Source organism: Cannabis sativa, chromosome 2 (assembly GCF_029168945.1).
Source record: "Cannabis sativa cultivar Pink pepper isolate KNU-18-1 chromosome 2, ASM2916894v1, whole genome shotgun sequence".
Taxonomy (NCBI): Eukaryota; Viridiplantae; Streptophyta; class Magnoliopsida; order Rosales; family Cannabaceae; genus Cannabis; species Cannabis sativa.
Genome location: NC_083602.1, coordinates 22,553,606 through 22,567,820, shown reverse-complemented (window position 1 = coordinate 22,567,820; position 14,215 = coordinate 22,553,606).

The following is a 14,215-nucleotide window of genomic DNA, read 5'->3' as shown; positions in this document are numbered from 1 at the left end:
CTTTCTTCACGATCTTCCTCACTATGATTGAGGTATCACTTGCTGTGTGTGGGCACTACTCATACACTAAGTATTTCGAAATCTCAATGAGGAAGAGAGAGAGAGAGAGAGTGGGTTCAGCCAAAGATAGGGAGAGAGAAGGCTCAGGTTTTTCTCTGAAGGAAAAATAGAAAATTTAAGTGTGAATTTCCTGAAGCCTTCACTATCTATTTATAGCATTCCACTAGGGTTAGGTTTGAATTATTTGGCATTAAAATAATGAAAATATCAGTTTAAATTTCCTACAAAAGTGGCTGGCCCTATACTAGTGGATTTGGGCCTCACTTTTTGCAATTTTGCAGTTTTACCTTTTCTGCATCTGATTTTCTCAAAAACGCCAATTTTCTAATTCAACCATTTAAATGCCAATTCTAACTATTTAATAACTATAAATAATTATTAAATAATATTGTCATTTATCATATTTATTAATTGAACCATACAAAGTATCATAATTAACAAATATGCCCCTATAAACTCTTTCTTTACAATTTCGCCCTTACTTAGTGAAAAATTCACAAATAGACATAGTCTAATTTGAGAATTATAATTGATTAATCAAAACCAATTACATGAGTCTTACAAGCAATATTATCTCAACTAGTGGGGGGACCATGGGTCTATATAACCGAGCTTCCAATAAGTAGATCAAGAATTTAGCACTAAAATTCACTAACTTATTAATTCTTCGTTGAATCCACGCATAGAACTTAGAATTGCACTCTCAGTATATAGAATGCTCTATATGTTCCACCATATAGACACATCATTAATTATCCATTGTTATAATCCTAATGTGATCAATGATCCTCTATATGAATGATCTACACTGTAAAGGGATTAAATTACCGTTACACCCTACAATGTATTTATTCCTTAAAACACTTGACCCCGTATAAATGATATTTCAGCTTATGTGAAATGAGTACTCCACCATTTATGTTCGTTTGGTCAAGCTCGAAGGAGATCATCCTTTGCTTACTATTCGCCAGATAGAAGCTATAGATTCCATGTTTATGCTAGCGCTCCCACTCAATTGCACTACCGTGTTCCCAAAAAGTACGTATCACCCTGACCAAAAGGTAGGCTTAACTAACAATTCAAGGAACACGAATAGCCTTTCAAGATTGAGCCTAATCATAACAGGATTAAGATCATTTGATCTAGGATCAACTAGGCGATATTGACTTGAATAGATATTACGGTAAGTTTAATTAAATCTAAGTCAAAGTTCAATATCGGTCACTTCCGATGCATACTCCATGCATCCAACCTGAGCTTTACTTTAACCAATGCTCTGGAAAGAACATAGCACTTCTCCAAATGCAAGTAAACTCTGTTGTAGATTATCATATCAGTAAAACCCTATGTCTGATAAATCTAGGAAACTTTATTCACATAGTCATGTTTACTTTCCAATGTGTTGACGGCACAATAAACAGGATCAAGTATGTGAAAAGGGTTTCAGATGAATTTATACATTATGTACATATAATCATGAAATAAATCATGTGAACCATGCAACATTAAATGTTATTTCTGATCTATATTAATAAGTAAATCTGATTATATTGAAATAAGTTTTATTTAGGGCATAAAACCCAACAAACTCCCACTTGCACTAATATAAAACAAAAAGTGCGTTTCAAATAATCTCAACACCTTGATATACAAATCAAGTGTAGTAGTAGTAAACTCCTCGTAATAGGATCTGAAAGGTTGAATTAACCACAACCTTTCCTCCACCATTACTCTTCCTTTAATCACAAAATCATTGATAATGTGAAATTCCTCTCCATATGTCTACTCTCTTGGGATACTGGATTCTATACCTTTGGCAACTACTTTTGGTTAATCAGGAAATTAACACTAGTAGTTTAAGGCAATTTGGAATGGTGCCAAAGATGTATAGAACTTTCCTTAGACTGAATAAGTACCTTTCCTGCAGCTTTAACATTCAGTCTCTCTCTGGTAGACCTAGAGACTTCAGATAGGTTTTTACACTTCTCCAAAATCACTATTCCACCCCCAGAGTAATCACCATCTTATCAGAAAGATTTTCTAGCACAAAGGCAAATTTCGAAATCTGATATGGTGTAGTCTAAGAGTTTTAAACACACCCTTATAGACTAACATATAGTTCCTCTTCTTAATCTTAAAATTTACTTGATTGTCTTCCAATGTTCTTCTCCTGGATTAATCTGATACCTACTCATTACTCCCACTCAACAGCAGGTGTCTGGTCTAAGGCATACAAAAGCATATCTAAGACCTCTCACTGTTGATATAAGAAAATTCTTTCATGGCTTTATATTTTCTGGAATAGTTGAAACTTTTCCTTAGATAAAATCTATGTCTAAGAAGTTGTGAAGCTTCTATAGATTGCCATTAGAAAGAAAATGCTTCAGCATCTTACTAAAGTAAGTTGCTTGTATTAGAGTAAGTAATTACCATGTATACCACAAGCCATAGGTTTAGATAAACTCAAACCTATAATACTAGGAACAGGAAGTTTTGTTAAGTCCATTGAATGGACTTATAAACGAAAATTTCCTTTTATGTCCTTGTAATAGAAAACTTTAGGTTACTCCATGTGAATGGATTAAACCATAGTTCTATTGGCTTTCTTCTTAGTTTCTTATCTTGACAATCCATTACTTGTTTAAACTCACAATGGATTTTAATCACTAGTGTCTCCCAAGTCATAAGAAGGTGAGTTCCTAGAAACTCTCCCACTACGACAAGGCACCGTGAATTATGTCTAAGAAAACTAAATGGTATTGATCTCTTCTGTTGTGACAAGACAACAGAGGCAGTGGGATCATCATATGTTATATAAGATGATAGAACACTTTTGGAATCAAGAATTAAATATCTCCTTTATTTGCTACTTGTTTTTCAGACTTAGTCATTTTCTTAGAAAAGTAGTATTTGTTTGAACAAACACTTTCTTATCTATTGACAATGGGATGGTCCACCCCTAATCACTTAGAATAGCTAAGAAACCATGGTTAACAGTTCTAGCTTTTCTTAAGATTTTGATTAGGTCATCCATGAATCTAGTAATGATTTACATTAAGTATACAACCATTACATCATTCTGAAATTGTATTACCATAGAAGGATTTAGGCAACGACTAGTAACTAATCATCAACATGCAACTCGAAATTTCTGGGGAGGTAAGTTTGGATATAATTCAAAAATCAAATTAATGATCTTTGAACTGCATATCAACTAACAATTTCTCCACCCCTATCAGTTCGCAAGATCTTTAACCATTTACCTTAATGGTTTTAACCATTGCTAGAAATTTAAGAAATTTTTAATACATTTCAAATTTCTTTGCATAAGGTATAATCTAGAGTGATCGTTTTAAGAATACAACGAAAAACTCATATCCACCCCTGAATGTACATCCATCTGCGAATGAGATGAACTACTTTCAGTGGATATAGGCATATTAACTCTTTGCAGAGATTGATCTTGTCAAATCCACTATGAACAAGATACAAATGCCATAGATTAAGAAAATGTGGTAGTGTCTATGATGACATAGGTTTAGTTACATCAAAGAGTTCTTAGAATACTGCAAGTGGATCCTGGTCACAGAATACCTAACTCATATTCCATACAGTTTTAATCCAATAATAGAAGATGGATGTTAAACACTTTAGAAAGTGTAACTGTATTGTATTCTGGAATTAGAAATATAATAAAATTTCTGTTTGGATTCTAAAATTAAAGTCAAAGACTTAAATTTATACCAAATATTATGAGTAATTCTATCTTGGACCACCACTACTAAACAAACTCTAAGTCAGATTTGCCCATACAAGTAGGAGATTTCTAAGATTGAGGATTTATATCAATTGGGAATAGAATTTCGGGATTATAATCATATGTGTCATTTAATTTCTTAAGAGAAAATATAATGACATGAAATGATTTATAGACCATTCATCCAATGATATGTTTTGAAGCTAATTCGAAATGAATAAGCTAAGAGGAATTAGGATAATTTCGTTTATAAATAAGAATCCAACGATGCTTCGATTAGCGAAAGTCAAAGTAATCTTATTTATGTAATCTTCTTGTTTCATATTGTAAAAATACTAGTCTAAGGTGTCATCAATTGATGAACAGCTAGATGTCGCATATACAATATTTATCTTTCGAGATCTAACACTATTATGTATGTCTAATGGTGAAAATCCACTAGGGATTTATCTCATTAGATAAACAAACATGTTGGACCAACAATGAAGATTCAAAATTAAACTACAACTTAATAACAGAAAATAACATGGTTCAATATAAATTCATACACAATTCAGAAATTATAAGCATATAGTAAGTAGGAATGACAAGTGAAAATACTAAAACATACAATCCTAAATAATTTCCAAGGTTTTTCAACAAACTGATACAGTGTCCCGTTTAGGCGAGAGTCAAAGCATCATCCATTGAATAGAGTTGTCAGCTCATCTAAAATGATAACCATTCTAGCAACCTTTTATTCGATCAAGATTGGAATTCAGCGTTGTCCCATTTAGGCGAGAGTCAAGGCAATTCTATCTTATGCGCTTCCACCATTGTTTCATAATTTGCAAGTCAAGTATGGTCGCCACCATTAGGGTGATCCACACCATACAAAACACTTACAAACTACTTATCATGCGAGGTTAAACGGTGCGAAATTGCTTATGAACGTTCCTCCATTAGGGAGGATTACTCACTAAAACAAACGCGGTGTAAAACCCACAATGGAGATCGAATATCTTAATAATAATCAAGCTCATTATTTAAAGTGAGTTGTATTTTCTTTGATTCTCTTTATTTATTCTATTTATTTTAAATATATATTTATTTAATTAAAATTTCTAATTTAGAATGAAAAATTCTAAATATAAATTTTAATTTAATATTTATAAATTTTACTTAGATGGATATGAAAATAACATGAATTATTTCCATCTTAGTAATAATTTCCAATAAATATTTAGAAAAAATATTTAAGTTGTTACAAAATTAATTTAAATTAATTTACAACTCAAATTTAATTTTCTATAAATATATATTGCATTTCGAAAAATTAAAGTATTCAAGGATACAATTTTCAAAAATGCAGGTTAAAATAAAAAATAAATCCTGGAAAAATTATTCTAATTTGATGTTGGCCCAAAATTAATTAATAAAATTAATTTACAACAAAAAATATAATTTTCCTATTTAATTAAATATATAAGAAAAATTTCAAATATTTAAGTATGATGATGAAAATCAACTTAAATATTAATTTTCTATTTAATTAAATACACTAGAAAAATACTTCAAGCAAAAATATCATCTATCTAGATTTTCCTTTGACCAATTAATTCAATTTCTAATAATATACTTTAATTCAATTTATTTTAAATTAATCAATAAATGAAAAAATCATTGATTTAAGTTGATCCAAGAATTAATTAAAATAAATAATTAATTTACAACTTAATCTATTTTTCAAGATAAAATTCGAAATTCTAGCATTTAAGAAATGCAATTTCGAAAATTGATTAATAAAATAAAGAAAAATATATTTTGAAAATTATTTAAATTTAGTTGAAAAAATAAATTTCAACTAAAAATAATTTTCTATTTAATTAAATGTCATGAAAAAGAAATATTTAAGTATCATGATGAAAATCAACTTAGATATTTAATTTTTCAAATTAATTAAATGTATTAAATTCAAGAAATAAATAATTAAGTGTAGATAAGGCTTAATTATTAATCTCTAGTTTAATACTAGGAAAAATATACTTAAAATAAATTGTACCAAAATTAATTATTTAAATAATTAATTTCACAATGTATAATATTTTCCTATTTAATATTAGAAATAATAAGTAGTCTAGAAATAACTATCTAGAAAATATCTTATTTAACTAAGTATCTTTTCCACAAAATTTGAAAAATATCTAATTTAAGTTGTATTAGAAAAAAATCTAGAACTTAAATATTTTCAAATTTAAATTTAATTAAATATCAAAAATTAAGTTGTAACCACTTAATTCAAAAATATTCCATTTTAAGTTAATATTCGAAAAGATATTAACTTAAAAAATATCTAAAGAATCTTAATAACCAATGCCTAAAATTCCTCAACTTAATTTTGAAATTTGAAATTCAAAAGATATTCAGATTTAAGTTGGTTAGTTGTAGATAACTAAATATCAACTTAAATAAGAATATTTAATGAAAAATTTAAATTAAGTTCCAGAAAGAATCTAGATGGTTATAATTCTATATTTAATTAAATACAAGAAAATACATATAGTTTAGCTTAGAATAAAAAATTCTTTAAACTATAATTTTCTTAAATTAATTTCAAAATAAATGAAATTAATTATGTTGCTAATCAATTTTATTAGGTTAAACTAGTGTAATTAACCTAGTACAGTCATTCAAATCAGGCAAATGGGCCTTCACAATTGGGGTGGTTTGTGTGAGGGGGTGCTGGGTTCAGTATGTCGTACCCACTTCTATGGCTCCCAACTCTCACACAAGGCCCAAAAGAGAGGAATTTAACCTTAATAAGAACAACTGTTATTAATTGAATAAGCCCAATAACTAAATGGGCCTAAATAAATTCTATCAAAAACTATGATAATTTATTTTAGCAACATTAACCTATATGCATCTATAATAAAATTAAACACATAGGCTCATACAGGCACACTTTGGATGGGTCCTATCATGTTGCTAGGTCATACACGGATGAAAGAAGATTGTAAATATACCTGTTACAAATTATTATCTTGACCAAGGGAGCCATCAGATCATTAGATCTGGCAAAAAGTAACCATGGCTATTTGCAATCAAGTAATAATAGGTTTTGAAAACTTACAAACAAGCTAAAACGCATACTCCTGCAACAGGGTTAGCTGGATAGTTGGATGTAGGATTTATTTAATTTTAAATTAAATAATTAATTTCGAAATATTATTAAAAAATATTTTCGAAAAAAAAATAAAATAAAAAAATTTAAAAAAAAATTTCAAAAATTAATTAAATATTTAAATTTAAAATTAAACCTACAATTTTGAAAAATTAGGTTTGAACCAACCTAAATATCATTTCAAAATTTGCTAACTACTTTTAAAAATTAAATGTTATTTTAAAAATAAAAATTAAATAAAAATTAGAAAAGATAAATGAAATATCTTTTCAGATTTTAAATTTAATTTAAATAAATAAAATAACAAAATTTAAAAGTTAGCAAAATATCTTATATCTATTTAAAATTACATGATTATAAATATCTTATTTTAAATTTAAATATGGTCAAAATATCTAAAAAAATTTAATTAAAAAATCTTAAAAGATAAGATATTTTTAAAATATCTTAAAAGATATTATAAATATCTTATAAAATCTGACCTTAAATTTTAAAAAAAATATAATCAAATTTAAAAATAAGATAGATTTTTAAGCAAAAAGATAAATACTAATTCTATTCCAATTCAAATTACACTAATATCTAGAATTAAATTAAAAAAAAAAATTAAATTAATTCAAAATGATAATTAGAATTGAATTAGGAATAGTAATAGTATAAATACAAAACTATACAAAAAATTGGAAGTTAATTCCATGAAAAAGCATGAAAAATTGAAGAAAAACAAAAAATTTCGAAACTGTACGGACAGATTTGCGAACGCAGGAAAATATCAAGACAAAATTTCCGATTTTGTCAAATCTTCAAAAAATCATAACTAATTCAAATAAAATCCAAATTAAGTTCTGTAAAAGGCTAACTTGCTTAATTTTTTCCATACTATCCAATAAAAATAATTCCAGAGATAAAATCGCAATTATTTTTCACGAAAATTTCACAATCATCAAATAACACTCAATACAACATGATACCATCCAAAGAACATACAAACAATCGTTTTAAAGTCCAAATTTCTTGCAAGTAAATCAATTACCATGGCTCTGAGGCCAGTTGTTGGAAATTATTTTACCAGGATCTTAGATCTACTCACAAGTATGTTTATTAACATCCTAAATAAGAACTTTCTAAAACGACAAATTAAACACATATAAAGTTTAAGAAACCTTACATTGGGTGCAGCGGAATAATATGACTCCTTCCGTTCAGATATCTAGCCCTTGATTCCTTTCTGTAGCAGAGCATTATCAATATCTGAACCTGGATCTCTTTCTCTGAATCTTTGATGCTGAATCTCCTTTGCTGATGATCTTTCTTCACGATCTTCCTCACTATGATTGAGGTATCACTTGCTGTGTGTGGGCACTACTCATACACTAAGTATTTCGAAATCTCAATGAGGAAGAGAGAGAGAGAGAGTGGGTTCAGCCAAAGATAGGGAGAGAGAAGGCTCAGGTTTTTCTCTGAAGGAAAAATAGAAAATTTAAGTGTGAATTTCCTGAAGCCTTCACTATCTATTTATAGCATTCCACTAGGGTTAGGTTTGAATTATTTGGCATTAAAATAATGAAAATATCAGTTTAAATTTCCTACAAAAGTGGCTGGCCCTATACTAGTGGATTTGGGCCTCACTTTTTGCAATTTTGCAGTTTTACCTTTTCTGCATCTGATTTTCTCAAAAACGCCAATTTTCTAATTCAACCATTTAAATGCCAATTCTAACTATTTAATAACTATAAATAATTATTAAATAATATTGTCATTTATCATATTTATTAATTGAACCATACAAAGTATCATAATTAACAAATATGCCCCTATAAACTCTTTCTTTACAATTTCGCCCTTACTTAGTGAAAAATTCACAAATAGACATAGTCTAATTTGAGAATTATAATTGATTAATCAAAACCAATTACATGAGTCTTACAAGCAATATTATCTCAACTAGTGGGGGGACCATGGGTCTATATAACCGAGCTTCCAATAAGTAGATCAAGAATTTAGCACTAAAATTCACTAACTTATTAATTCTTCGTTGAATCCACGCATAGAACTTAGAATTGCACTCTCAGTATATAGAATGCTCTATATGTTCCACCATATAGACACATCATTAATTATCCATTGTTATAATCCTAATGTGATCAATGATCCTCTATATGAATGATCTACACTGTAAAGGGATTAAATTACCGTTACACCCTACAATGTATTTATTCCTTAAAACACTTGACCCCGTATAAATGATATTTCAGCTTATGTGAAATGAGTACTCCACCATTTATGTTCGTTTGGTCAAGCTCGAAGGAGATCATCCTTTGCTTACTATTCGCCAGATAGAAGCTATAGATTCCATGTTTATGCTAGCGCTCCCACTCAATTGCACTACCGTGTTCCCAAAAAGTACGTATCACCCTGACCAAAAGGTAGGCTTAACTAATAATTCAAGGAACACGAATAGCCTTTCAAGATTGAGCCTAATCATAACAGGATTAAGATCATTTGATCTAGGATCAACTAGGCGATATTGACTTGAATAGATATTACGGTAAGTTTAATTAAATCTAAGTCAAAGTTCAATATCGGTCACTTCCGATGCATACTCCATGCATCCAACCTGAGCTTTACTTTAACCAATGCTCTGGAAAGAACATAGCACTTCTCCAAATGCAAGTAAACTCTGTTGTAGATTATCATATCAGTAAAACCCTATGTCTGATAAATCTAGGAAACTTTATTCACATAGTCATGTTTACTTTCCAATGTGTTGACGGCACAATAAACAGGATCAAGTATGTGAAAAGGGTTTCAGATAAATTTATACATTATGTACATATAATCATGAAATAAATCATGTGAACCATGCAACATTAAATGTTATTTCTGATCTATATTAATAAGTAAATCTGATTATATTGAAATAAGTTTTATTTAGGGCATAAAAACCAACAGAAACTTATTGGGCTGAAGTTGGTTGTTAGAGGGACTTTTTTGGGTTTTATTTGCTTTTTCTGTTGGAAAAACCTAACCATTTTCGTTACTGCCATTAGAATAGAAAAGAAAAACAGTTACAAAATTAGTGTTTTCGGCTGTAGCAAGAAATAAGAAAAAGAAGAAAAGAAAAATATTAGAAGAAACCTAGCTGCCATTAAAGGAGAAAAAGAAGAAGCTTGAAGAATTTTTGAACCCTAGGAACCCTACTGTGTTCTTGAGAGAAGAAGAAGAGAACCATAACCCTAGAATCTTGTTGTGCTGCTGCCGTTAGAGAGAAGAAGACATTTGAAAAAGTTTGAATTTTTTGTGAGGTAATATTGTGGCTGTCGTGTGTGTAGCGATTTAGGGTTAGAAAAAATACATCTTTTAGGGCTTGATTTAGTTTCTTCTTGGGCTGAAACTTATTGAGCTGAAGCTGGTTGTTAGGGGGAGTTTTCTGGGTTTTATTTGCTTTTTCTGTTGGAAAAACCTAACCATTTTCGTTACTGCCATTAGAATAGAAAAGAAAAACAATTACAAAATTATTGTTTTTGGCTGTAGCAAGAAATAGGAAAAAGAACAAAAGAAAAATATTAGAAGAACCCTAGGTGCCATTAAAGGAGAAAAAGAAGAAGCTTGAAGAATTTTTGAACCCTAGGAACCCTACTGTGTTCTTGAGAGAAGAAGAAGAGAACCCTAACCCTAGAATCTTGTTGTGCTGCTGCCGTTAGAGAGAAGAAGACATTTGAAAAAGTTTGAATTTTTGGTGAGGTAATATTGTGGCTGTCGTGTGTGTAGCGATTTAGGGTTAGAAAAAATACATCTTTTAGGGCTTGATTTAGTTTCTTCTTGGGCTGAAACTTATTGGGCTGAAGCTGGTTGTTAGGGGGAGTTTTCTGGGTTTTATTTGCTTTTTCTGTTGGAAAAACCTAACCATTTTCGTTACTGCCATTAGAATAGAAAAGAAAAACAATTACAAAATTAGTATTTTCGACTGTAGCAAGAAATAGGAAAAAGAAGAAAAGAAAAATATTAGAAGAACCCTAGCTGCCATTAAAGGAGAAAAAGAAGAAGCTTGAAGAATTTTTGAACCCTAGGAACCCTACTGTGTTCTTGAGAGAAGAAGAAGAGAACCCTAACCCTAGAATCTTGTTGTGCTGCTGCCGTTAGAGAGAAGAAGACATTCGAAAAAGTTTGAATTTTTGGTGAGGTAATATTGTGGCTGTCGTGTGTGTAGCGATTTAGGGTTAGAAAAAATACATCTTTTAGGGCTTGATTTAGTTTCTTCTTGGGCTGAAGCTTATTGGGCTGAAGCTGGTTGTTAAGGGGAGTTTTCTGGTTTTATTTGCTTTTTCTGTTGGAAAAACCTAACCATTTTCGTTACTGCCATTAGAATAGAAAAGAAAAACAGTTACAAAATTAGTATTTTCGGCTGTAGTAAGAAATAGGGAAAAGAAGAAAAGAAAAATATTGGAAGAACCCTAGCTGCCATTAAAGGAGAAAAAGAAGAAGCTTGAAGAATTTTTGAACCCTAGGAACCCTACTGTGTTCTTGAGAGAAGAAGAAGAGAACCCTAACCCTAGAATCTTGTTGTGCTGCTGCCGTTAGAGAGAAGAAGACATTTGAAAAGGTTTGAATTTTTGGTGAGGTAATATTGTGGCTGTCGTGTGTGTAGCGATTTAGGGTTAGAAAAAATACATCTTTTAGGGCTTGATTTAGTTTCTTCTTGGGTTGAAACTTATTGAGCTGAAGCTGGTTGTTAGGGGGAGTTTTCTGGGTTTTATTTGCTTTTTCTGTTGGAGAAACCTAACCATTTTCGTTACTGCCATTAGAATAGAAAAGAAAAACAATTACAAAATTAGTGTTTTCGGCTGTAGCAAGAAATAGGAAAAAGAAGAAAAGAATAATATTAGAAGAACCCTAGCTGCCATTAAAGGAGAAAAAGAAGAAGCTTGAAGAATTTTTGAACCCTAGGAACCCTACTGTGTTCTTGAGTGAAGAAGAAGAGAACCCTAACCTTGGAATCTTGTTGTGCTGCTGCCGTTAGAGAGAAGAAGACATCTGAAAAAGTTTGAATTTTTGGTGAGGTAATGTTGTGGCTTTCGTGTGTGTAGCGATTTAAGGTTAGAAAAAATACATCTTCTAGGGCTTGATTTAGTTTCTTCTTGGGCTGAAACTTATTGGGCTGAAGTTGGTTGTTAGAGGGACTTTTCTGGGTTTTATTTGCTTTTTCTGTTGGAAAAACCTAACCATTTTCGTTACTGCCATTAGAATAGAAAAGAAAAACAGTTACAAAATTAGTGTTTTCTTACCGTAGCAAGAAATAAGAAAAAGAAGAAAAGAAAAATATTAGAAGAAACCTAGCTGCCATTAAAGGAGAAAAAGAAGAAGCTTGAAGAATTTTTGAACCCTAGGAACCCTACTGTGTTCTTGAGAGAAGAAGAAGAGAACCATAACCCTAGAATCTTGTTGTGCTGCTGCCGTTAGAGAGAAGAAGACATTTGAAAAAGTTTGAATTTTTTGTGAGGTAATATTGTGGCTGTCGTGTGTGTAGCGATTTAGGGTTAGAAAAAATACATCTTTTAGGGCTTGATTTAGTTTCTTCGGGCCGAAACTTATCGAGCCGAAGCTGGTTGTTAGGGGGAGTTTTCTGGGTTTTATTTGCTTTTTCTGTTGGAAAAACCTAACCATTTTCGTTACTGCCATTAGAATAGAAAAGAAAAACAATTACAAAATTATTGTTTTTGGCTGTAGCAAGAAATAGGAAAAAGAACAAAAGAAAAATATTAGAAGAACCCTAGGTGCCATTAAAGGAGAAAAAGAAGAAGCTTGAAGAATTTTTGAACCCTAGGAACCCTACTGTGTTCTTGAGAGAAGAAGAAGAGAACCCTAACCCTAGAATCTTGTTGTGCTGCTGCCGTTAGAGAGAAGAAGACATTCGAAAAAGTTTGAATTTTTGGTGAGGTAATATTGTGGCTGTCGTGTGTGTAGCGATTTAGGGTTAGAAAAAATACATCTTTTAGGGCTTGATTTAGTTTCTTCTTGGGCTGAAGCTTATTGGGCTGAAGCTGGTTGTTAAGGGGAGTTTTCTGGTTTTATTTGCTTTTTCTGTTGGAAAAACCTAACCATTTTTGTTACTGCCATTAGAATTGAAAAGAAAAACAGTTACAAAATTAGTATTTTCGGCTGTAGTAAGAAATAGGGAAAAGAAGAAAAGAAAAATATTGGAAGAACCCTAGCTGCCATTAAAGGAGAAAAAGAAGAAGCTTGAAGAATTTTTGAACCCTAGGAACCCTACTGTGTTCTTGAGAGAAGAAGAAGAGAACCCTAACCCTAGAATCTTGTTGTGCTGCTGCCGTTAGAGAGAAGAAGACATTTGAAAAAGTTTGAATTTTTTGTGAGGTAATATTGTGGTCGTCGTGTGTGTAGCGATTTAGGGTTAGAAAAAATACATCTTTTAGGGCTTGATTTAGTTTCTTCTTGGGCCTGAAACTTATCGAGTCAAGCCGGTTGTTGGGAGTTTTCTGGGTTTTATTTGCTTTTTCTGTTGGAAAAACCTAACCATTTTCGTTACTGCCATTAGAATAGAAAAGAAAAACAATTACAAAATTATTGTTTTTGGCTGTAGCAAGAAATAGGAAAAAGAACAAAAGAAAAATATTAGAAGAACCCTAGGTGCCATTAAAGGAGAAAAAGAAGAAGCTTGAAGAATTTTTGAACCCTAGGAACCCTACTGTGTTCTTGAGAGAAGAAGAAGAGAACCCTAACCCTAGAATCTTGTTGTGCTGCTGCCGTTAGAGAGAAGAAGACATTTGAAAAAGTTTGAATTTTTGGTGAGGTAATATTGTGGCTGTCGTGTGTGTAGCGATTTAGGGTTAGAAAAAATACATCTTTTAGGGCTTGATTTAGTTTCTTCGGGCCGAAACTTATCGGGGTCAAGCCGGTTGTTAGGGGACTTTTCTGGGTTTTATTTGCTTTTTCTGTTGGAAAAACCTAACCATTTTCGTTACTGCCATTAGAATAGAAAAGAAAAACAGTTACAAAATTAGTGTTTTCGGCTGTAGCAAGAAATAAGAAAAAGAAGAAAAGAAAAATATTAGAAGAAACCTAGCTGCCATTAAAGGAGAAAAAGAAGAAGCTTGAAGAATTTTTGAACCCTAGGAACCCTACTGTGTTCTTGAGAGAAGAAGAAGAGAACCATAACCCTAGAATCTTGTTGTGCTGCTGCCGTTAGAGAGAAGAAGACATTTGAAAAAGTTTGA